At 36.6% G+C, this 23,408-nt stretch overlaps 1 long non-coding RNA gene and 1 pseudogene across 6 annotated transcripts in view; one reads left to right on the forward strand and one right to left on the reverse strand.

Annotated features, from left to right (window-relative positions):
* LOC129534600 (uncharacterized) overlaps positions 1-23,408 on the forward strand; it is a 157,243-nt gene that overhangs the window by 94,206 nt on the left and 39,629 nt on the right. The gene's annotated exons all lie outside the window — the stretch shown is intronic.
* On the reverse strand, positions 19,330-22,630 carry LOC101146299 (mitochondrial intermediate peptidase-like; annotated as a pseudogene).

Below are 23,408 nucleotides of genomic sequence, written 5' to 3' on the forward strand. Positions count from 1 at the left end.
ATTCTCAAGCAGGTTGTCACAGAGGCAAACTGGAACACCTGCTAGGGGAATGTGGTAGCAGCAGGGAAATGTACTTTCTTATGGGAATCTTTGGCTTTCCTGAAAAATTGATTATGTGCTTTAAAAAGTCTTTTGAATAGTGGATCTTCTAGTGCTTTAGAAATTACTTGATTTATACACAAAATTCCTGCTGAGTAACCAATGTACCATATTTTTAAAACAATAATTATTGTAATTCCACCATAGCCATGATCCCCACTCTGATCATCGCAAATGCAGATAAGCAGGAATTATGTTTGTCAGCAGCAAAAGCAGCAATAGCAGCCAAAATGAATTTGGCTCGCTATATGCCAGAGACTATTCTGACAGCATTTCAAACATTAATTCATTTAATTCTCACCACAGTCTTATGAGGCAGGCATCATTATTCCCATTTTATAGAGTGACCTTGGTACATTTCACTGAGTTAACAATGTTTTCTTTCTTTTTTCTTTTTATTTTTTATTATACTTTAAGTTCTAGGGTACATGTGCACGACATACAGGTTTGTTACATATGTATACATGTGCCATGTTGGTGTGCTGTACCCATTAACTCATCATTTAGCATTAGGTATATCTCCTAATGCTATCCCTTCCCCCTCCCCACACCCCACAACAGGCCCCAGTGTGTGATGTTCCCCTTCCTGTGTCCAAGTGTTCTCATCGTTCAATTCCCATGTATGAGTGAGAACATGCAGTGTTTGGTTTTTTTGTTCTTGTGATAGTTTGCTGAGAATGATAGTTTCTTGTTTCATCCATGTCCCTACAAAGGACGTGAACTTATCCTTTTTATGGCTGCATAGTATTCCATGGTGTATATGTGCCACATTTTCTTAATCCAGTCTATCACTGATGGACATTTGGGTTGGTTCCAAGTCTTTGCTATTGTGAATAGTGCTGCAATAAACATACGTGTACATGTGCCTTTATAGCAGCATGATTTATAATCCTTTGGGTATATAGCCAGTAATGGAATGGCTGGGTCAAATGGTATTTCTAGTTCTAGATCCTTGAGGAATCACCACACTGTCTTCCACAATGGTTGAACAAGTTTACAGTCCCACCAACAGTGTAAAAGTGTTCCTATTTCTCCACATCCTCTCCAGTACCTGTTGTTTCCTGACTTTTTAATGATCACCATTCTAACTGGTGTGAGATGGTATCTCACTGTGGTTTTGATTTGCATTTCTCTGATGGCCAGTGATGATGAGCATTTTTTCACATGTCTGTTGGCTACATACATGTCTTCTTTTGAGAAGTGTCTGTTCATATCCTTTGCCCACTTTTTGATGGGGTTGTTTTCTTCTTGTAAATTTGTTTGAGTTCATTGTAGATTCTGGATATTAGCCCTTTGTCAGATGAGTATATTGCAAAAATTTTCTCCCATTCTGTAGGTAGTCTGTTCACTCTGATGGTAGTTTCTTTTGCTGTGCAGAGGCTCTTTAGTTTAATTAGATCCCATTTGTCAATTGTGGCTTTCATTGCCATTGCTTTTGGTGTTTTAGATATGAAGTCCTTGCCCATGCCTATGTCCTGAATGGTATTGCCTAGGTTTTCTTCTAGGGTTTTTTTATGGTTTCAGGTCTAACATTTAAGTCTTTAATCCATCTTGAATTAATTTTTGTATACGGTGTAAGGAAGGGATCCAGTTTCAGCTTTCTACATATGGCTAGCCAGTTTTCCCAGCACCATTTATTAAATAGGGAATCCTTTCCCCATTTCTTCTTTTTGTCAGGTTTCTCAAAGATCAGATGGTTGTAGATGTGTGGTATTATTTCTGAGGGCTCTTTTCTGTTCCATTGGTCTATCTCTCTGTTTTGCTACCAGTACCATGCTGTTTTGGTTACTGTAGCCTTGTAATATAGTTTGAAGTCAAGTAGCGTGATGCCTCCAGCTTTGTTCTTTTGGCTTAGGATTGACTTGGCAATGTGGGCTCTTTTTTGGTTCCATATGAACTTTAAAGGAGTTTTTTTCCAATTCTGTGAAGAAAATCATTGGTAACTTGATGGGGATGGCATTGAATCTATAAATTACCTTGGGCAGTATGGCCATTTTCACAATATTGATTCTTCCTATCTATGAGCATGGAATGTTCTTCCATTTGTTTGTATCCTCTTTTATTTCATTGAGCAGTGGTTTGTAGTTCTCCTTGAAGAGGTCCTTCACATGCCTTGTAAGTTGGATTCCTAGGTATTTTATTCTCTTTGAAGCATTTGTGAATGGGAGTTCACTCATGATTTGGCTCTCTGTTTGTCTGTTATTGGTGTATAAGAATGCTTGTGATTTTTGCACATTGATTTTGTATCCTGAGACTTTGCTGAAGTTGCTTATCAGCTTAAGGAGACTTTGGGCTGAGACGATGGGGTTTTCTAGATTTACAATCGTATCATCTGCAAACAGGGACAATTTGACTTCCTCTTTTCCTAATTGAATACCCTTTCTTTCTTTCTCCTGCCTGATTGCCCTGGTTAGAACTTCCAGCACTATGTTGAATAGGATTGGTGAGAGAGGGCATCCCTGTCTTGAGCCAGTTTTCAAAGGGAATGCTTCCAGTTTTTGTCCATTCAGTATGATATTGGCTGTGGGTTTGTCATAAATAGCTCTTATTATTTTGAGATATGTCCCATCAATACCTAATTTATTGAGAGTTTTTAGCATGAAGAGTTGTTGAATTTTGTCAAAGGCCTTTTCTGCATCTATTGAGATAATCATGTGGTTTTTGTCTTTGGTTCCGTTTATAGACTGGATTATATTTAGTGATTTGCATATGTTGAACCAGCCTTGCATCCCAGGGATGAAGCCCACTTGATCATGGTGGATAAGCTTTTTGATGTGCTGCTGGATTCGGTTTGCCAATATTTCATTGAGGATTTTTGCATGGATGTTCATCAAGGATATTGGTCTAAAATTTTCTTTTTTTGTTGTGTCTCTGCTAGGCTTTGGTATTAGGATGATGCTGGCCTCATAAAATGAGTTAGGGAGGATTCCCTCTTTTTCTATTGATTGGAATAGTTTTAGAAGGAATGGTACCAGTTCCTCCTTGTACCTCTGGTAGAATTCGGCTGTGAATCTGTCTGGTCCTGGACTTTTTTGGGTTGGTAGACTATTAATTGTTGCCTCAATTTCAGAGCCTGTTATTGGTCTATTCAGGGATTCAACTTCTTCCTGGTTTACTCTTGGGAAAGTTTATGTGTTCAGGAATTTATCCATTTCTTCGAGATTTTCTAGTTTATTTGCGTAGAGGTGTTTATAGTATTATCTGATGGTAGTTTGTATTTCTGTGGGACTAGTGGTGATATCCCCTTTATTATTTTTTATTGCGTCTATTTGATTCTTCTCTCTTTTCTTCTTTATTAGTCTTGCTAGCAGTCTATCAATTTTGTTGATCTTTTCAAAAAACCAGCTCCTGGATTCATTGATTTTTTGAAGGGTTTTTTTGTGTCTCTATCTCCTTCAGTTCTTCTCTGATCTTAGTTATTTCTTGCCTTCTGCTAGCTTTTGAATGTGTTTGCTCTTGCTTCTCTAGTTCTTTTAATTGTGATGTTAGGGTGTCAATTTTAGATATTCCCTGTTTTCTCTTGTGGGCATTTAGTGCTATAAATTTCCCTCTACACACTGCTTTAAATGTGTCCCAGAGATTCTGGTATGTTGTGTCTTTGTTCTCATTGGTTTCAAAGAACACCTTTATTTCTGCCTTCATTTCGTTATGTACCCAGTAGTCATTCAGGAGCAGGTTGTTCAGTTTCCATGTAGTTGAGCGGTTTTGAGTGAGTTTCTTAATCCTGAGTTCTCGTTTGATTGTGCTGTGATCTGAGAGACAGTTGGTTATAATTTCCGTTCTTTTACATTTGCTGAGGAGTGCTTTACTTCCAATTATGTGGTCAGTTTTGGTGCTGAGAAGAATGTGGTGCTGAGAAGAATGTATATTCTATGGGTTAACAATGTTTTCATTGGGTTAACTGTTCTTTATAAAAGTCATGTAACAAGTGTGTTAATAGTAAAATTTAAAATCAATTCAACTAATGATATAAAATGAATTATAATCACAGTCATATTTATTCAGTGAACTTCGTTAATTAGAGTTTTGGGGGTCATGTACAGAGAAGAAGACCTTAAGCAGAATGAATCTGTGATTTCCATCTTTTGAAAAGTCTTTTGCTTAATTGTGAGAAAAATAATCTTTATTGTAGACACACAAAACAGAGGGACCTATGGGTTTTGTTTTGTTTTAAACTTAGCTCTCAGTGACTTTTGATTACTCAATTTTGGTGACAATTTGTATTGGCCACTTAGGTCAGTTTACATTATAATAAGCAAATTTTTTTAGAGAGAGAAATTGAGACATGGATAGGACAAGTAAGTTACATTTTGGAATTAATTCTTATAAAGATAGATGATTTGATTTCATCAGTGGATTTGTATTTTTAGCAACTGTCATACTATGAAAGGATCTCATTTTATTAAGGAGAAATTAAGTATGAAATATATAGATTCAAAGCTCATTAGATTAGTAATATATCAAAGATTCTGATGACACCCAGGTTTATGTAAAAAGGATAACACAATATGTAAAGGCAATGTTTTCTTTTCTCACAATAAATTTAGTTCACTATAAGTGTATACAGGAGATTGACAAATCTCTTTCTGCTCTGGGTGCATTCAGAAAAGTGAGAAATAGGAGAACTTCTTCCAGAAGGACTGAAAGAAGGAATAAAAGGTAGAGAAAGTAGTAGAGCCATAAAGAGCATGGAACTGCCTTCCCGACTAAAAATGCATCCTATTTGTCCAACTTGGATCTTTATATGATAGCTGGAAAGGGTAAAACATTAAATCTGTATCTTCCATTGACATTTCAGCATCATGTTGCATTTTAGGCTGTAACCAATTTTCCTGATTTCTTTCCACCCATTTCCCTTGAATAAAAGAGTTGGCAGAGAGAAATGATACCGTACGGATGAGAGGCTTAGTATTCCAATGGGACAGATCCAAAATGAACGCTGCAATGGAAATGCTGGGACCTGAATGCCTTCAAGACCCCTTCAGAGCATGCACTACACTGGGTTTCCCACAAAATGGCAAGAATGATAATTAAGTGATTTGGCCATCGCATTTGGTGTTACAGAGAGCTGTTAACAATTGAGGTGGGCACTAGCCCTGGATCTTGTCTTTTGCCACTCCCCAGCCTCATGAGGAGCTAGTCATTGTCCCAACTTCTGATAGCATCTGTATACAGCTGACTTCTACATTTTTAATTCAAGCCCAAACCTCTCCTCTCAACTATGAATCCATGTAAATTTCACTGCTTTTTCAACATCTCTACTTGATTATCTCGTGAGGCCCTAGGATGCAGCGGTGAACAAAACAGGCAAAAAGTGTCCTGGGAGAACTTACATTCTAGGTATCTACTCAATATGTCCCAAACTGAATTCATATTCCCTACATATGCCCAATCTACTCAGTTGCTCTGCCTGGAAACCATGTCTTCTTAGCTTTACCTCTAAGGTATTTTTCTTATTATTTGGTCCCAACACAATAATACAAGAAATCCATCATTTCTCTCCTGAACTTCTATAAAAGGCTTCTAATTGGCCTCCCTCCATGTTCTCCTCCAATCTGAGCCAAAATGATTACTTATTTCATTCTTCAAGAGTGATCCTTTTAAAATGCAAATCTGATTATGACTAGGTTAAACCCTGCTTAAAAATTCTTCAAATGCAACTCGAATAACATTCAGAGCCTATGAGACCTGGCACAGTCTCGCTCCTGCCTACCTCCCCAGCTCTCCTCTCTTACTTAACTCTGAGTTCCAGCCACAGTGACATTCAGTGTGCTCTTAACTATGCCAAAATTCTTCTCACTTTAGTGACACTTCTTCCATTGAACCAACTCCAAATCATTTTCAGATCTCAGCTTGAACATCTTTTTCTTGCCTACAATTTTTTGCCAGGTTATACTTAGTCCCTTTATGCATATATTTCCCCATACCTGCATACATACATACACACACACACACCCCCCCCCCACCCACTCTCTCTTTCTCTCTCTCTCTCACACACACTTTTTTCTTATGCTTTCTAACATGGTAATTAAGTAATTACCATGTTACTTAATTACTGTGTGATGATCTGCTTAATATCTGTTTTCACCATTGGGGAGGGAACTGTATTTATTTCTGTCGCCACAGAACATCCAGTGAAATAGTAGAATATCACAGTGAAAATAGTAGACACTCAATGAATATGTGTTATAGTTGAATATAAATATGTGTTATAGTTGTTGAATATTGGGAAAGGTTATAACTCCTTCAAGTAAGCCAGTATTACACCAAAAAGAGATAAAAATTCATTATTAAGGGCTACATGAATGTTGATAATAAGAGTGACTGACAGGAACAAAGAGACGTTGTAGCAGCTCCAACCTGGCAACAGTGATAGTAGAAATGTCATCAAAGATGAAAAGTGACTTTCGTTTGTATAAAATGAACCAGCAGACACTCATGATTGTAAGTAGGATTTCTGGTGATTTGTCCTGCACTGAATGCCTTTGGATCTATGATTTCCCTATAGACAGGTATTCAGATGTGGTTGAGTAGAGTTGTATAGAGGGTAGCATGAAATGCTAAACTGGAATGGGCAGAAACCCAGGTGACTGGTAAATACAGAAAGAAAATCCTACATAGTGCATATGCAGGTAGATTCTTGTGATGGCTTTTAAATCTGGTTTAGGATGCATATGCATACATATGTAATGAACTGAAAAGCTTTAAGGTTGGGGATGGTGCCCCACACAGGGAACATGAATGTCTTTTTTACATAACTCCTGTTGAATTCAGATTTCAAAAGAACAGAGTAGCCCCCCCAAAAATGTGTAGTAATGATTTCATAATGGACATGCCTCAAGGTTTGGAACCTTCTTAAATTATTCAAAAATCCTCTGAAATATTTAATTTTCAGCCTTGAGGGACAGGGTTTATTTTGTTTGGGGAAGAAAAAATGTCTCTATATTTCTGAGAGCTTGTTCTTGAATAAAAATAAACCAAGATAAGTAGATGTATGCATATATATATGTGTGTGTGTGCATATATATATGTGTGTGTGCATATATATATATATATATATGGATATGTGGCATATGTTTCCTGTATTTTCATCCCAAAATGTTGAGTAAAACATTCAGACTCTGCTTAATGCCAAATGTTGCATCAATGCACCATAGAAGTACTACTGTTGTTGAGCTGCTAGGTCAACATTGAAATTATCTGTAAAATTTTAAGCTGCTTTTAGTAATAAATTGCTTTTTTTCAAAGATGCTTTGATCATAATGTACTGTCACCTTTTCTCACTAATTAAACTGTGATAAGGGAGTCTGAATAGACTTCTAGTATCTTATTCCTATAAAAGACCTGAATAAAGATGTATTTCTTTTTATTTTTTGTCTGGTCATGGTTAACAATAAACAGAACTACTTTTTAAAAGATAATTCCTGGCCACTCTGGAAAACAGTTTGGCAATTTCTTCAAGTAAACATGTAGTTACCATACAATCCAGCAGTTGCACTCTTGGGCGTTTATCCCAGAGCAATGAAAACTTAGGCTCATATAACATACGCAAATGTCCATAGCAGCTTTATTTGTAACTGCCAAAGACTGGAAACAACTTAAATGTTCTTGACTGGGTTCATGGTTAACAAATTGGTATGTGTGGTATGTACCGTGTGTATTAGTCAGGGTTCTCTAGAGGAACAGAACTAATAGGATGTATGTATATATGAAAGGAAGTTTGTTATTAAGGAGAATTGACTCACACAATCACAAGGTGAAGTCCCACAACAGGCCGTCTGCAAGCTGGGGAGCAAGGAAGCCCAAAACCTCAAAAGTTTGGAAGCCAACAGTGGAGCCTTCAGTCTGTGGCCAAAGGCCTGAGAGACCTTGGCAAACCGCTGGTGTAAGTCCAAAGTCTGAAAGCTGAAGAACTTGGAGTCTTCAAGGGCAGGAAGTTCGAGGGCAGGAAGCATCCAGCACTGAATGAAGGCCAGAAGACTCGGCAAGTCTGCTTTATTCTAGCAGTTGATCAGATGGTGCCCACCCACATTGAGGGTGGGTGGGCCTCTCCCCAGTCCACTGACTCAAATGTTAATCTCCTTTGGCAACACCCTCACAGACATACCCAGGAACAATACTTTGCATCCTTCAATCCAATCAAATTGACACTTAATATTAACCATCACACCATGGATTTCTACTTAGTAATAAAACAAAATGGATAATTATGCAGGCAACAATTTGGATGAGCCTCCAGGGAATTATGCGGAGTGGGGGAAGAAAAGTCAATCCTGAAAGATTTCAAACTATATGACTTCATCATATACGATTTCTGGAATGACAAAATTATTAAAAACAGAGCTGATTAGTGGTTGCCATGGGTTGGGAGTTGGAGGTGGCTGGTGAAGTGGGATAGAGAGTTGAGAGCGGTTATAAAAGGGCCACACAGGGATCTTTGTTGTGATGAAAATATTCTGTATCTTTGTTATCCATTCACTAGCTGATAGACATTTGAATTGTTTCTAATTTTTGGCTACTATGAATAATGCTACTATGCACATTCATGTACAGGTCTTTATAGGACATGTTTTCATTTTGGTCTCTAGGAGTGAAATTGCTAGATAATAGTAAGTTAATTTTAACTTTTGAAGCCATTGCCAAAATGTTTCCTAAAGTGGCTGTACCATTTTACACTTTCAGGACCAATGCATGTGGGTTCCAGATACTTCACATACTTCACAGAGTTACTAACATTTGGTATTGTTTTTTTCTTTATTTTGATGGGTGTGGAATGATATCTCACTGTGATTTTAATTTGCATTTCTTTAATGACTAATGATATTGAGCATCTTTTCATGTGCTTATTAGCCATTCATATATGTTTACAGTGAAGTGTCTGTTTAAGCCTATTGCCCATTTTTAAATTGGGTAACTTATGTTCTTATGATTGAGTTTTAAGAGTTATTTACATATTCTGGATATAAAAAATCTCTTTATCAAATGATTTGCAAAATTTTTTTCTTAGTCTATGGCTTATCATTCTGTTTTCTTAATGATGTTTTTTAAGGAGCAAATGTTTTTAATTTTGAAAGTCTGATTTACCAACTTCTTATTTAAATTGAACAGGCTTTTGGTGTCATATTTAAGAAATCTTTTCTAACCCAGTGTCACAGAGATTTTCTCATGTTTTCTAGAAGTCTTATAGTTTTAGCTCCTACATTTAGGTCTATAATCCATTTTTGATTTTTTTTCTTTGTAGTGTGAAATAACAGTCTAAGTTCTATTTTTTGTGCGTGTGGATAGCCAATTGTCTTAGCATCGTTTGTAGAAAAGAGTTTTCTTTTCCCCATTGAATTGCTTTGCAAAACCATTGTCAAAACTCAGTTCATCATAAATGTAAAGATTTATTTCTAGACTCTCTCTCTTCTGTTATATTAATCTATATGTCTATTCTTATGTCAATACTATACTGTTTTGATTACTGTAGCTTTACGGTAAGTTTAAAAATAAAAAAGTGTAAGGTCTCCACTTTTGTTCTTCAGAAATGTTTTGGTTATTCTAGGTTATTTGTATTTCCATATGAAGTTTAGGATTGATATACTCATTTCTATAAAAAGCTTGCTGAAATCAGGATGACATTGACTCTAGATAAATTTGGGAAGAATTACCATCTTAATGACATTGAGTCTTCCAATCTATGAACAGGTTATGTCTTTCCATTTATTGAGGTCTTTTTTAGTTCCTTTTAGCAATGCTATTATGAGGGAAATTATCTTAATTTTGTTTTCAGATTGTTAATTGCTAGTATATACAAATATAATTGATTTTTATATATTAATATTATGTCCTTAAAGCTTGCTAACTCTGTTTATTAGTTTTAGCAGCTTTTTAAAGATTCTTTAGGATTTTATACATGTGATCTGCAAATAAAATACCATATCATCTGCAACAGTTTAATGTCTTCCTTTCTAATTTGCATAATTTTAATTTCTCTTCTTGCCTTATTGTGCTGGCTAAACTTCTGGTACAATGTTGATAGAAGTGGCATGAGTGGATATCTTTGCCTTTTTCCCAATTTCAGGGACAAAGCATCTGTTCTTTCACCAGTATTATATTAGCTGTAGGGGTTTCTTCTCTGTTGTTTGTTGTGTAGTATAAAGCCTAAAATTAAGGCTCAGAATTACATGCTGTCTTGACGTTTGGTAAAAGCGGGATGTCCTCAAATGGCCTAACAGCAAGTTCCCCACTCTGTTCTGTTCCCATGGCTAAGGTCACATAGTTAAACAATTCCCTTTATCAAACAGAACAGGTGCAGTTCCTGCTTATCTCTGAGTAGTGGGTTTCAGTTCCCTGCCAGCCCATGGAATTATTCAAACAAGCCAATCACATCCTCCCACAGACAACACAGAACTCCCACAGACGGGGGTCACCTGACCCTCTGGATACTACAAAACCTGCCTCCCATAGTCCCCAGATGTTCAATTTCCCAGTGCAACCCCCGAGTGGCCCCACATGGCATGTGGTGTCCTCCTCCCCTAAGCTGTGAGTATATGTGACTAATAACTGCTGTTGATCTCATCTGTCCAGTGTCAGGTATTGTGTGTCTATCTCTAGAATCCTAGGACAAGAATGCCTCCCTCACCAGTGAGATAAATAGGAGACAACAAAAACATTTTTGTAGACTGCCTTTATGAGGCTGAGAAAGTATACATCTAGTTCTAGTTTGTTTTTAATCATGAATTGATGTTAGGCTTTGTTAAACAGTTTTTCTAAAAAAAAATCTGAGATAATCATGTCTTTTTTTATCTAATCTTTGAATATGCATTAATTGATTTTCATTTGTTAACCAAGTTTGCATTCCTGGGATAAATCCCATTTGTTCATGGAATATAATTCTTTTCGTATGTTGCTGGATTCAATGTCTAATGTTTTTTTCTGGATTTTTGTGTCTATGTTTATTTTGGTCTGTTTTCTCTTTACTAGTGAAGTCTTTATCTGGCTTTAGTATCAAAATATAAATAACCTCTTAGAATGAGTTGGGGACTTTTCCTTAGTCATTTTTATTTCTTCTGCTTGTTTTGGTTGAATTTGCTCTTTGTTTTTCTTAAGGTGAAGCTTAGGTTATTGATTCAAGATTCTCTTTTTTCAAATATTTGTTTTTAAAGCTATATATTTTGAACACTGCATTAGCTCCAACTTATATCTTTTGTAATGTTGTGCTTTTGTTTTCATTCAGGCCAAAATAATTTCTAATTTACCTTGTGATTTCTTCTTAGTCCTATGGGTTATTCATAACTGTGTTATTTAATTTTCAAATATTTAGAGATTTTATTTCTATTAATTGGTAATTAAATTCCATTGTGGTCAAATAGCATACTTTGAATGATTGTTTTATGGCTTGCCATATGGTCTATCCTGGAGAATGTTCCATGTGTACTTGAGGTAAACATTCATTTCTCTCTTGGGTGGAATGTAGGTGGTTATATGCATCTTACCATATTATATACCAGTTAGGTTCAAAGGACTTAGTGTTGTTCAATTCTTCCATATCCTTTTTGATTTTATGTCTATTAGTTCTATCCAGTATTAAAAGTTCAGTATCAAAGTTTCTAATTATAGTTCTTAAATAGTCTCTTTCACCTTTGAATTTTGTCAGTTTTAACTTCTTCTGATATGAGGCTTCTTTGTTTGATGATTATAAATTAAAATTTGTTTTACTTTAATAAAATTGACTCATTATTAAATGTTCCTTTTTATCTCTAATAGTATCATTTTGTCTTATATTAATATAGCCACTTCAACTACATTAGTATCCTTTTATTTACATCCGGTTGTGTCTTGGATTCTGTATTGTCTCTTTTGATAGCATATAGTTGAATATTGCTATTTAAATCTGATCTGAAAATCTCTGCCTTTTAATTAGAATGTTAGTGCACTTACTGTAATTTATTTGTTTCATTGGACATTTGGCTGTCATTTTGTTATTTGTTTTTTAGATATGTCATTTTTTTTAATCTGTTCCTCTTTTATGGCCTTCTTTGGTGTGAAAAAAAATTTTTAGTGTATAATTTTAATTCCTCTTTCAAATTCTTAAGTATGCTTGAGTTATTTTCTTAGCAATTCTGCTGGGGATTACTATATGCCTCATAATTTATAATTGTCTACATCAGGTTCATACAGACTTAATTACAGTAAACTATAACTTTGCTTTAATATAGCTTTGTGCTGTTATTGTCATAGTAGAACAATTTATAATATAAACCCAACAATATAGGGTTGTAATTACTGCTTTATATAATCTTATGTCTCTTAAAGCAATTAAAAGAAGAAATTAGAACATGTATACATTTTTTATACTTATTGACATATTTACCATTTCAGTCATTCTGTGGATTCAAGCGACCATCCTATGTTATTTCCTCTCGGTATGAAGACTTTCTTTAGTATTTGTTTAGTATTTCATGTTAGGCAGATCTATGACCTATGATCTCTCAAACTTTGCTGGGTATAAAATTATTGGTTGACAGTTTTTTTCTTTTCTTTTTTTTTTTAACCTTCAATCTACTCACACCAGTTTTTTTTTAAATCCCAGCACTTTGTATGTTTTTCTGCTCTCCACTGTGAAGATAATCCTAAAAAGATATGACTTCTACCTTCTTTTTGAACTCAAGATCCAAGTCCTTCCTGCCTCATAATCTTGGCTCTTTTATTGTCATAGAGTTGGTTCTCTTGGCCCTATTTTTCCTATTAGACCTGAATACGCTTGAGCCTGGGTAATTGTGCCTTCCCATTACTAATGGATTAATCTCTGGAAGAAAAGGTGAACTTTAATTTAAATTTTTTAAATTCATGCAATAGTTGTACATATTTATGGGGGTACATAGTAATGTTTCGATACATATAATGTGTAGTGATCAGAGCAAGGTAATTAGCATATCCATCTCAAACACTTATCATTTCTTGGTGGTGAGAACATTCAATATCCTCCTTCTAGCTGTTTGAAACTATACAATACATTATGGTTAACTATAGTCATCCTACAGTAGTGGTATAGAACACGAGAATTTGTTCCTCTTATCTAGCTATAATTTTGTATCCTTTAACAAATCTCTCCCTATCCCTTATTTCTTTCTACCCTTCCTATCCTCTATTATACTCTGTTCTACTTTTTACTTCTATGAGACCAGGGTTTGTTTTTTCACCTTCCAAAAATGATTGGAGGACATGTAGTGTTTAACTTTCTGTGCCTGGCTTATTTCACTTAACACAAGGTCCTCCAGTTTTATCCATGTTGCTGCAAATGACAGGATCTCATTATTTTTTGTGGCTGAACACTATTTCACTGTGTACATACACCACATTTTCTTTATGCATTCATTCATTGATGGGCACTTAGGTTAATTCCATGTCTTTGGTCTGAGAAAAGATTTTATGAATAAGACCTCAAAGGCACAGCCAACCAAAAGCAAAAATAAATGGGATTATATAATACTAAAAAGCTTTTGCACAGCAAAAGAAACAATCAACAGAGTTAAAAGACAGCCTATAGAATGGGAGAAAATACTTGCAAAATATTGATCTGACAGGTGATTAATATCTAGGATAAACAAGGAACTCAAAATCTCAAGAGAAAAAAATCACATTCAAAAATGGGCAAATAATCTGAACAGACATTTCTCAAAAGAAGGCACTTATGGCCAAGAATTACATGAAAAAATGTTCAATGTCACCAATCATCAGGGGAATGCAAATCAGAATCACAGTGTGGTATCATCTCACCCCAGTTAGGATGGCTATGACCAAAAAGACTAAAACCAAATGCCAACAGGGATACAGAGAAAAGGGAACTCTTATACATTGTTGTTGGTAACGTAAAATACTACATCCACTATGGAGAACAGTATGGAGATTTCTCAAAAACTAAAAATATAACTGTTGTTCAATCCTGCAATCCCACTACTGAGTATTTACCCAAGGGGCAGGAAATAAGTACATCAAAGAGATATTTGTAACCCAATGTTGGTAGATTTTGTTTCCTAGTATTTTGTTGAGGATTTTTTCTGTCTATGTTTTTCAGGGATATTGGCCCATAGTTTTCTTTTTCATTTGTGTCTTTGTCTGGTTTTGTTATCAGAGTTATGCTGGCCTCATAGAATGATTTAGAAAGAATTCCCTCTCTTTCAATTTTTCTGGAATAGTTTCAGGAGAACTGGTATACTTCTTTAAAGGTTCAGTAGAATTCAGCTGTGAAGCTGTTTTGTCCTGGGTTTGTTTTTGCTTTTCTACTTTCTTGAGATGTATTATTAGAATTGTTTATTTAAAATCTTTCTAGTTTTTTTAGATTTGGGTTCATATTATTTTTATTTGTAATTATTTGTAGAGATGGCGGTCTCACTATGTTGCCCAGGCTTGTCTTGAACCCCTAGGCTCAAGAAATCCTCTTGTCTGTCTACTGATTGATTGATAGATTGATAGGGTCTTATGTTGTCCAGGATAGTCTTGAACTCCTGGCTTCAAGTGATGCTCCTGTCTCAGCCTCCCAAAATGCTGGAATTGAAGATGTGAGCAACTGTGCCTGGCCTTTTCTAGCTTTTTGATGTAGGTATTTATTGCTATAAACATTAGTTAGTACTGTTTTTGCTATGTCTTATAGGTTTTTGGGTTTTGGTTTGCTGTGTTTCTATTTTCATTTTTTTTTTTTAATTTATTCTTTTTTTTTTTTTTTTTGAGACAGTGTTGCTCTGTCGCCCATGCTGGAGGGCAATGGCGTGATCTTGGCTCACTGCAAGCTCCACCTCCCAGGTTCACGCCATTCTCCTGCCTCAGCCTCCTGAGTAGCTGGGACTACAGGTGCCCGCCACCATGCCTGCTAATTTATTTTGTATTTTTAGTATAGACAGAGTTTCACTGTGTTAGCCAGGATGGCCTCAATCTCCTGACCTTGTATCCACCCACCTCGGCCTCCCAAAGTGCTGGGATTACAGGCATGAGCCACTGCACCCGGCCTAATTTATTCTTAATTTTTTCCTCATCTATTGGTCATTCAGGAGCATGTTTAATTTTCTTGTACTTGTATAGTTTCAAATATTCCTCTTGTTAATGATGTCTAATTTTATTCCATTTTGATAAGATACTTGATATGATTTTTATTTTTAAAAATATTTTTGGGGGCTTATGTTGTGTTTTTACATATGGTAAATCCTGGGGAATGTTCCATATGCCAATGAAAATAATATATATTCTCGAGCTGTTGGGTGAAATGTTCACTAAATATATGCTAAGTCCATTTGTTCCATGGTACAGTTTATTTTATTTTTATTTTTAATTTTATTTATTTTTTTATTATACTTTAAGTTCTAGGGTACGTGTGCACAACGTGCAGGTATACATGTACCATGTTGGTGTGCTGAACCCACTAACTAGTCATTTACAACAGGTATATCTCCTAATGCTATCTCTCCCCCTTCCCCTCACCCCACGAGAGGTCCTGGTGTGTGATGTTCCCCTTCCTGTGTCCAACTGTTCTCATTGTTCAATTCCCACCTATGAGTGAGAACACGCAGTGTTTTTTTGTTTTTTTTTTTTTTGTCCTTGCAATAGTTTGCTTAGAATGATGGTTTCCAGCTTCATCCATGTCCCTACAAAGGACATGAACTTATCCTTTTTCATGGCTGCATAGTATTCCATGGTGGATATGTGCCACATTTTCTTAATCCAGTCTATCATTGATGGACACTTGGGTTGGTTCCAAGTCTTTGCCATTGTGAATAGTGACACAATAAACATACGTATGCATGTGTCTTTATAGCAGCATGATTTATAGTCCTTTGGGTATATACCCGGTAATGGGATGGCAGGGTCAAATGGTATTTCTAGTTCTAGATCCCTGAGGAATCGCCACACTGTCTTCCACAATGGTTGAACTAGTTTACAGTCCCACCAACAGTGTAAAAGTGTTCCTATTTCTCCACATCCTCTCCAGCACCTGTTGTTTCCTGACTTTTTAATGATCGCCATTCTAACTGGGGTGAGATGGTATCTCATTGTAGTTTTGATTTGCATTTCCCTGATGGCCAGTGTTGATGAGCATTTTTTCAAGTGTCTGTTGGCTGCATAAATGTCTTCTTTTGAGAAGTGTCTGTTCATATCTTTTGTCCACTTTTTGATGGGGTTGTTTTTTTCTTGGAAATTTGTTTGAGTTCTTTGTAGATTCTGGATATTAGCCCTTTGTCAGATGAGTATATTGCAAAAATTTTCTCCCATTCTGTAGGTTGCCTGTTCACTCTGATGGTAGTTTCTTTTGCTGTGCAGAAAGCTCTTCAGTTTAATTAGATCCCATTTGTCAATTTTGGCTTTTGTTGCCATTGCTTTTGGTGTTTTAGACATGAAGTCCTTGCCCGTGCCTATGTCCTGAATGGTATTGCCTAGGTTTTCTTCTAGGGTTTTTATGGTTTTAGGTCTAACATTTAAGTCTTTAATCCATCTTGAATTAATTTTTGTATAAGGTGTAAGGAAGGGATCCAGTTTCAGCTTTCTACATATGGCTAGCCAGTTTTCCCAGCACCATTTATTAAATAGGGAATCCTTTCCCCATTGCTTGTTTTTCTCAGGTTCATCAAAGATCAGATGGTTGTAGATCCATTGATCTATATCTCTGTTTTGGTACCAGTACCGTGCTGTTTTGGTTACTGTAGCCTTGTAGTATAGTTTGAAGTCAAGTAGCATGATGTCCCAGCTTTGTTCTTTTGGCTTAGGACTGACTTGTTGATGCGGGCTCTTTTTTGGTTCCATATGAACTTTAAAGTAGTTTTTTCCAATTCTGTGAAGAAAGTCATTGGTAGCTTGATGGGGATGGCATTGAATCTGTAAATTACCTTGGGCAGTATGGCCATTTTCACGATATTGATTCTTCCTATCCATGAGCATGGAATGTTCTTCCATTTGTTGGTGTCCTCTTTTATTTCGTCGAGCAGTGGTTTGTAGTTCTCCTTGAAGAGGTCCTTCACATCCCTTGTAAGTTGGATTCCTAGGTATTTTATTCTCTTTGAAGCATTTGTGAATGGGAGTTCACTCATGATTTGGCTCTCTGTCTGTTATTGATGTATAAGAATGCTTGTGATTTTGCACATTGATTTTGTATGCTGAGACTTTGCTGAAGTTGCTTATCAGCTTAAGGAGATTTGAGGCTGAGACGATGGGTTTTTCTAGGTATACAATCATGTCATCTGCAAACAGAGACAATTTGACTTCCTCTTTTCCTATTTGAATACCCTTTATTTCTTTCTCTTGCCTGATTGTCTTGGCTAGAACTTCCAATACTATGTTGAATAGGAGTCATGAGAGGGGGTGTCCTTGTCTTGTGCCGGTTTTCAAAGGGAATGCTTCCAGTTTTTGTCCATTCAGTATGATATTGGTTGTGGTTTTGTCATAAATAGCTCTTATTATTTTTAGATACATGCCATCAATGCCTAATTTATTGAGAGTTTTTAGCATGAAGGGCTGTTGAATTCGCAAAGGCCTTTTCTGCATCTATTGAGATAATCATGTGGTTTTTGTCTTTGGTTCTGCTTATAGGCTGGATTACGTTTATTGATTTGCGTATGTTGAACCAGCCTTGCATCCCAGGGATGAAGCCCACTTGATCATGGTGGATAAGCTTTTTGATGTGCTGCTGGATTCGGTTTGCCAGTACTTTATTGAGGATTTTTGCATGGATGTTCATCAAGGATATTGGTCTAAAATTCTCTTTTTTTTGTTGTGTCTCTGCTAGGCTTTGGTATCAGGATGATGCTGGCCTCATAAAATGAGTTAGGGAGGATTCCCTCTTTTTCTATTGATTGGAATAGTTTCAGAAGTAATGGTACCAACTCCTCCTTGCTATGGTAGAATTTAAATGTGATGTTTCACTGTTCATTTTTCTGTGTTGGTAATCTATCCAATGCTGAGAGTGGGATGTTGAATTAAGTCCCTGACTATTATTGTATAGGGGTCTATCTCTCCCTTTAGATAGAATATTTGCTTTATATTTCTGGGTGCTCTGGTGATGGGTATATGTACGTTTACAATTGTTGCATTTTCTTTCCAAAGCGATCCATTTGTTATATAATGTCTTTCTTTGTCTCTTTATAGCTTTTGACTTGGAGTCTGTTTGTATTGCTACTCTTGCTCACTTTTGGCTTCTGTTTGCATAAAATATCTTTTTCATCATTTCACTTTCAGTTGTGTTTACAGTGAAGTGAATTTCTTGTAGGCAGCGTATTATTGGGTCATGTTTTTATTAATTCATTCATTCAGTCTATATATTTTAAATGAGGAATTTAATCCATTTACTTTCAAGGTTATTACTGATAGATGAGGACTTACTCCTGTCATTTATTGATGTTTTTCTGGTTTTTGTATATTTATGCTTGGTTTGTTTTGTATATTTGTTCTTTACTTCCTGATTGTTTGTTGTTGCAGCTGGGTGGTTTTCTGTAGTGATAAGGCTTTATTCCTTTCTTTTTCTCCTTTGTGTATTGGCTTTACCAGTCAGTTTTATAGTTTCTCGTGTTTTCATCATGGTGGTTACCATTTTTTTACTTCCAGATGTAAGACTCCTTTGAGCATTTCTTGTAAGTCTGTTCTTGTGGTAAATTTCCTTAATTTTTGTTTATCTGTGAAAGATTTTTATTTCCCCTTCATTTCTAAAGTGTGGCTTTGCTGGGTTTAGTATTCTTGGCTGACAGTTTTTTTTTTTTCCCAGCACTTTGAATCTATCATCCCATTCTTTCCTGGCCTGTAAATATTTTGCTGAGAATTACACTGTTAGTCTAATGAAGATTCCTTTATATGTGACTTAATTCTTTCCTCTTGCTGTTTTTAAAATTCATTGTCTTTGACTTTTGACAATTTGACTACAACATTTTTCAGAGAGGACCTGCTTGGGTTAAATCTAATCGGGATTCTTTGAGCTTTCTGGACCTGGATGGCCATCTCTCTCCCAAGACTTGGGAAGTTATCTGCTATGATTTTATTAAATATGTTTTCCTCTCCTTTTCTATTCTCTTTTTTTCCTTGTAGAACACCCAGAATATGAATATTTATTCACTTAATGGTGTCTCATACATCTGTAGGCTTTCTTCATTTCTATATAATTAAAACAAATGATTTATTCCAAGTTCTATCAGTTTAAAGTTTTTCAGAAATTATTACAGAAATCAACACTGAAATCAGAAACAAGCTTTCACAGCTGTAGCATTTATAACAAAGTCAATATCGACATGACCTTGATTTAAGAGATTTAGGGTGTTTCCATGATTCAGAATCCATGACAAAAGTTTCAAAGTCCAGATCCAAGTCAGAAACAAGGGCACTTACAAAGTAATCAATAGAAGGGCACTTTTGAAGCACACCTTCAACCATGAGCATGGGCTTCTTGCCTCCACTGTGGGCCAGCATCTCCCTGCAATAGCACTCCATGTGGCCCTGTTAAAAGGATTTTGTAGAAAACATTCCTTCCAAACCATGGAAGTGACTGCCCTAGACATGAGGTAAGAGTAATATTTGGCCCTATAGCCCATGAGGTAGGTGATCCACAGCTTCCAGGCAGTATTTGGAACATATGGTAAGCCACAGAATGTCTCTTGTGTTTCCTTGAGAATGTCTGTGGTTGAATTCCTCAGGGGATGCTTCCTATGGTAGATTTGATCCTGAGGGGCATAAAAGACCTGAAGTTTCATATCAGCTGCAGCACAAACCTTTTTAGATTCAGAAAGCTGAGACACCATATTTTTTTGGCAGTGGATGCCCATTCTAATTTTGTCTGGCAAACTGGTTACTCAATAATCATTTGCAAAGTACTCTATTAGAATAGAAGGAACCCCTGCAAAATCAATGGGGCACCTGGTTCCGGTGATGTGTTGGTAACAAGTACGTCCTAGCATTGAATGCATAGCATGTCCCATTTCATGGTCAAGATTTTCCATCATTCCAGGAGTTAGCAAAGTTTGTGAACTCCTTGAGGAATGGGGAAGATTCAGCATAAGAACTATGACTGGGAGTTGATAGTCTCTGTCTTCCTTTAATCTGCCTCCGTGGATTGGAAAATGGCAATCCTGATGGGTTTGTCTGCTTGCTGAAAAAAATCGAAGTAAATGCACCCCAACAGTCCTTCAGATTCATGAATGATGGCCAGTTTTCGGACATCTTCACACCATACCTCTCCTTTTGTAGGCTACTCTGCATATAAGGAAATCTCCAACAGTTTGTTAAGCCAAATATTCAGGCCTTCCATGCATGCTCCAAGGGAGAAAAACAGGCAATATAAGCCAGGGTCAATATTATACCTTTGTGCATGAATCACACCACTCTGGTAGCGGGGGTCCCAAGGCATTACTTTGGAACTTTGAGAATTCTGTTTCATTTTCTTTTTTTTAATTTTTTTATTTTATTATTTTATTTTATTTTATTATTATTATACTTTAAGTTTTAGGGTACATGTACACAATGTGCAGGTTAGTTACATATGTATACATGTGCCATGCTGGTGTGCTGCACCCATTAACTCGTCATTTAGCATTAGGTATATCTTCTAAAGCTATCCCTCCCCCCTCCCCACACCCAACAACAGTCCCCAGAGTGTGATGTTCCCCTTCTTGTGTCCATGTGATTTCATTGTTCAATTCCCACCTATGAGTGAGAATATGCGGTGCTTGGTTTTTTGTTCTTGCGATAGTTGACTGAGAATGATGATTTCCAATTTCATCCATGTCCCTACAAAGGACATGAACTCATCATTTTTCGTGGCTGCATAGTATTCCATGGTGGATATGTGCCACATTTTCTTAATCCAGTCTATCATTTTTGGACATTTGGGTTGGTTCCAAGTCTTCGCTATGGTGAATAGTGCCGCAATAAACATACGTGTGCATGTGTCTTTATAGCGGCATGATTTATAGTCCTTTGGGTATATACCCAGTAATGGGATGGCTGGGTCAAATGGTATTTCTAGTTCTAGATCCCTGAGGGATTGCCACACTGACTTCCACAATGGTTGAACTAGTTTACAGTCCCACCAATAGTGTAAAAGTGTTCCTATTCCTCCACATCCTCTCCAGCACCTGTTGTTTCCTGACTTTTTAATGATCGCCATTCTAACTGGTGTGAGATGGTATCTCATTGTAGTTTTGATTTGCATTTCTCTGATGGCCAGTGATGGTGAGCATTTTTTCATGTGTTTTTTGGCTGCATAAATGTCTTCTTTTGAGAAGTGTCTGTTCATGTCCTTCACCCACTTTTTGATGGGGTTGTTTGTTTTTTTCTTGGAAATTTGTTTGAGTTCTTTGTAGATTCTGGATATTAGCCCTTTGTCAGATGAGTAGGTTGCGAAAATCTTCTCCCATTTTGTAGGTTGCATGTTCACTCTGATGGTGGTTTCTTTTGCTGTGCAGAAGCTCTTTAGTTTAATTAGATCCCATTTGTCAATTTTGGCTTTTGTTACCATTGCTTTTGGTGTTTTAGACATGAAGTCCTTGCCCATGACTATGACCTGAATGGTAATGCCTAGGTTTTCTTCTAGGGTTTTTATGGTTTTAGGTCTAATGTTTAAGTCTTTAATCCATCTTGAATTGATTTTTGTATAAGGTGTAAGGAAGGGATCCAGTTTCAGCTTTCTACATATGGCTAGCCAGTTTTCCCAGCACCATTTATTAAATAGGGAATCCTTTCCCCATTGCTTGTTTTTCTCAGGTTTGTCAAAGATCAGATAGTTGTAGATATGTGGCATTATTTCTGAGGGCTCTGTTCTGTTCCATTGATCTATATCTCTGTTTTGGTACCAGTACCATGCTGTTTTGGTTACTGTAGCCTTGTAGTATAATTTGAAGTCAGGTAGCGTGAGGCCTAAAGCTTTGTTCTTCTGTTTCATTTTCATCCGTCGTATCATCTCAAAATCTTTTCGAGTTCTTTCAGAAAGTTTGTCAGAGAGTTTCTCAGGGAACTGGATGACAGTCTCTGAATTTTTAACTATTGTTCCTTGGAGAGCCCTGTTGGAAAACACAGAATACCCTACCAACTTTTGCAGAGGATCTCTGTTGCTGAGCAATTCTTCTAAACATTTTAATTCACCAGTATATGGATAAAGAAAAATTTTGTAAGCAGTTTCTCACACCAAGTCGCCTGGTGCTTCTGCATGGAGACCATCAATTATGATACGATCCCCATCAGATAAAAGTTATGGTGAATGTGTTCTAGTAAGAGATGCTTCTCAATCTTTTTGGGAAAGTTGTTTGCCATAAGACATGTACTACTCAAATCCAAGATTTTAACATTGAGATTCACTGCTCTTTTATACTTTTCTTTGTCTAGATGGATTCCACTAATTTCAAAATCAAACATAAACAGTTAGGCCACTTGCCTAGTTTTTGTTTTGCTTTTAATCAGCTAGTAATTTTGGCAAACTTTGACATAATTCCACATTTGTGTTCAACCACGTCAGCCACTCTGAACAAGGAATCTGAGAGCTCATCGAAGATGTGCACAATCTGGGGTCCAGGTGGGGTGGAACATGCATGTTCCACAAGCAATTCTGTGTTTCTCAAGGCTTTTTATTGGGCAATATTAAGTTTTTCTGGAGCACCGAGCTCAGGACATCCAAAAAGACCCCAGTGCTCACTAAACAGGTCCAAGTGGTAGCCCTGACATTGAAGGCGGAGCCCACCAGGGACCAGCAGATGCTGACCCTTCCACATGGGTCTCAACTCTGAGACTGCCCCTGCCTACCAGCCCTGGCCACAGGGCCACTACTCTGGCTACAAAGCAGCCTAGCCTTTGGGCACATAGTGTTTGTGCAGTAAACCCATGCCTAGCTGCAAGACTCTTGCTCCAGTGCTGCAGCTCCAGCCAGGAGTGCACGTTCTGCATTTCCGGGCTTTCTTCATTTTTAAAATGCTTTTTTCTTTTCTTTCTTTCCTTCTTTCTTTTGTTCACTTGTAATATTTCAAAATACCTGCCTTCAAGTTCAGAAATTATTTATTCTGCTTGGTCTAGTCTGTTGTTGAAACTCTTGATTGTATTTTGTCATTTCATTCATTGAATTCTTTAGCTCTAGGATTTGTTTGGCTCTTTTTTAATGATATCTGTCTTTGTTGGATTTCTCATTCAAATAATTACTTTCCTGATTTCACTGCATTGTCTATCTGTGTTCTCTTGTATCTCACTGAGTTTCCTTACTATTATTTAGAATTCATTTTTGGCATTTGACATATTTCCTTATGATTGGGGTCTATGACTGGAGACATTGTTTTCCTTTGGAGGTGTCATGTTTCCTTTCTTTTTCATGTTCAACATGT

The sequence above is a fragment of the Gorilla gorilla genome, chromosome 6 (assembly GCF_029281585.2).
Source record: "Gorilla gorilla gorilla isolate KB3781 chromosome 6, NHGRI_mGorGor1-v2.1_pri, whole genome shotgun sequence".
NCBI lineage: Eukaryota > Metazoa > Chordata > Mammalia > Primates > Hominidae > Gorilla > Gorilla gorilla.